Source organism: Bufo bufo, chromosome 8 (genome assembly GCF_905171765.1).
Source record: "Bufo bufo chromosome 8, aBufBuf1.1, whole genome shotgun sequence".
Lineage (NCBI taxonomy): Eukaryota > Metazoa > Chordata > Amphibia > Anura > Bufonidae > Bufo > Bufo bufo.
In genome coordinates, this window is record NC_053396.1 from 41,318,966 (window position 1) to 41,322,118 (window position 3,153).

Sequence of the window (3,153 nt, forward strand, 5' to 3'; positions counted from 1 at the left end):
CTGCTAGCCTGAAGAGAATATAACAGATCAGTTGAAGCAATGAGTAATGAGAGATCTATGTGGATGGTAAGAGCAGTTTGAATGTGGGACATCTGGAGTCCGATATTTTAACAATATGTTAATGCCGCACATGAAAGACTGGCGCACATTGCAACTGAAATCTACTTCAACTTCTAGTTAGAGTAGGGTTCACTTCTGGCACATTGGAACATGAAATGTGATTGTTGTTATGTGACACATTTCATGCCAGCACAGGGCAAATAAAGACAAATTCAGACCGGCGTACTGAATGCAAGTGTTAAACCCCCCCCCCCCCCCCCTGAATCTTAAGATTTCGACCAACAGTGCTGAATTCAAGAATACAGTTGAAATCCAGATAATACAATAATCAGATGTAACCCTCATATTACATGTGTTGGGTGACAAAGTAAATACCCACATTTTAATTCCGTGTCACACTATAAGAAAAATAGCTGGCCTGTCTGGTGGCCGAGACCACGGGTATGTGCATAGGCAAACATGCGCAGCAGTTCCCGTCCGGCTACTCTGTAGCAGTGTATAATGTGATGGATAAATGATTCAAGCCAGCAAAGAAGGCAATATGGACAAGCACAATACATTAGTAAGTGTCTTATATTAACTCTGTCTACATGATGCATGCCATTTGCTGAAGTGAGACAACCCCTTTAACTGTCAGACCACGGTCTGCATCCAGACCAAGGATGCCAGCTGTCCTGGCCCCACATACTTGCCATCATAGTGTCACAGCTGTGTCATGGTCTTGTTCAGTGCTTTAAGTGGGCCAAAAGAGGTGCCGGTACTCTATTAGGCGCCGGTGCTCCCCCCCCCTGCACATCAGACCCCCCCATCACACACATATATATTAGTTCCTCTATGTACCAGTACAGTACCCCCCCCACCACCGCACATTCGTTCCTCTCTGTACCAGTACCCCCCTGCACATCAGACCCCCCCCCCACTCATCACACACACACACATTAATTCCTCTCTGTACCAGTACCCCCCTGCCAGGGGGGTACTGGTACAGAGAGGAATTAATGTGTGTGTGTGTGTGATGAGGGGGGGGTCTGATGTGCAGGGGGGTACTGGTTCAGAGAGGAACGAATGTGCGGTGGTGGGGGGGGGGGGGGGTACTGGTACATAGAGGAACTAATATATATGTGTGTGATGGGGGGTCTGATGTGCAGAGGGGTACTGGTACAGAGAGGCACTAATGTGTGGTGGTGGTGGGGGGGGGGGGTACTGGTAAAGAGAGGAACTAATGTGTGTGATGAGGGGGGGGGTCTGATGTGCAGGGGGGTACTGGTACAGAGAGGAATTAATGTGTGTGTGTGTGTGTGATGAGGGGGGGTCTGATGTGCAGGGGGGTACTGGTTCAGAGAGGAACGAATGTGCGGTGGTGGGGGGGGGGGTACTGGAACATAGAGGAACTAATATATATGTGTGTGATGGGGGGTCTGATGTGCAGAGGGGTACTGGTACAGAGAGGCACTAATGTGTGGTGGTGGTGGGGGGGGGTACTGGTAAAGAGAGGAACTAATGTGTGTGATGAGGGGGGGGGGGTCTGATGTGCAGGGGGGTACTGGTACAGAGAGGAACGAATGTGCGGTGGTGGGGGGGGGGTCCTGGTACATAGAGGAACTAATATATATGTGTGTGATGGGGGGTCTGATGTGCAGAGGGGTACTGGTACAGAGAGGCACTAATGTGTGGTGGTGGTGGGGGGGGGGGTACTGGTAAAGAGAGGAACTAATGTGTGTGATGAGGGGGGGGGTCTGATGTGCAGGGGGGTACTGGTACAGAGAGGAATTAATGTGTGTGTGTGTGTGTGATGAGGGGGGGTCTGATGTGCAGGGGGGTACTGGTTCAGAGAGGAACGAATGTGCGGTGGTGGGGGGGGGGGGTACTGGTACATAGAGGAACTAATATATATGTGTGTGATGGGGGGTCTGATGTGCAGAGGGGTACTGGTACAGAGAGGCACTAATGTGTGGTGGTGGTGGGGGGGGGGGGGGGTACTGGTAAAGAGAGGAACTAATGTGTGTGATGAGGGGGGGGGGTCTGATGTGCAGGGGGGTACTGGTACAGAGAGGAACGAATGTGCGGTGGTGGGGGGGGGGGTCCTGGTACATAGAGGAACTAATATATATGTGTGTGATGGGGGGGTCTGATGTGCAGGGGCCCCCTACACATCAGACCCACCCATCAGACACATATATATTAGTTCCTCTATGTACCAGTACCCCCCCCCCCCACCACCGCACATTCGTTCCTCTCTGTACCAGTACCCCCCTGCACATCAGACCCCCCCCCCCCCTCATCACACACATTAATTCCTCTCTGTACCAGTACCCCCCTGCCAGGGGGGGGGGGGGGGGGTACTGGTACAGAGAGGAACTAATGTGTGTGGGGGGAGGGGGGGTGCCTGTCACTCACCAGTACTCTTCAGAAGTCGGATTCCAAAGCAAAGTCGATGTTCTTTGCTGCACCGTCCGACTCCTGACTCCAAGGAGGACCAGTCACTGGTCGCCGCACTGATCGCTCCTCAGTCACAGGCGCGCGGGAAGGAGTTGACGTCACCTAACGTGAGGTCAACTCCCTGCCTGCGCCAGCCTGAGCCGTACTCTGCAACGACCCGCCCCCCTCCACTAGCTGCCCAGCCAACGACATTAGGGAGGAGATACTGCCAGCTCTCCGCTGCGCTCTGGTACCGGAAACCCACGTACTGGGCGCACGGAGAGGTGCTGGTACTCTCCAGGGCAATTTTTGGAAGTGGCGGTACTGAGTACCGCCGCGTTCCGGCCCACTTCAAGCACTGGTCTTGTTGTTGTGCGCTGTGACACGTTAGCCGGGCATGCTGGTTGCCAGGGGCAACGTGCTGTGGTACAGCATGTTTGTGCTTTCCTCTTTCTTCTGGTTCTTTCCCTGTCTGGTACTGGAGGGATTAACTTTCTGGCTAGTTGTGTTCTGGGTGTGGCCTCATGGCTCTTCTTAATCTGGTGTGGTGAGCACGATGTCAGTAGTTATCCAGCCTTGGTGTGTACTGGAGCTATGCTCCTGCCCTGTATATTCCATCCTTCCAGTGTGAGCGCCACCTACTTAGACATCGAGGTCATCCGTTGTCATCCTTAT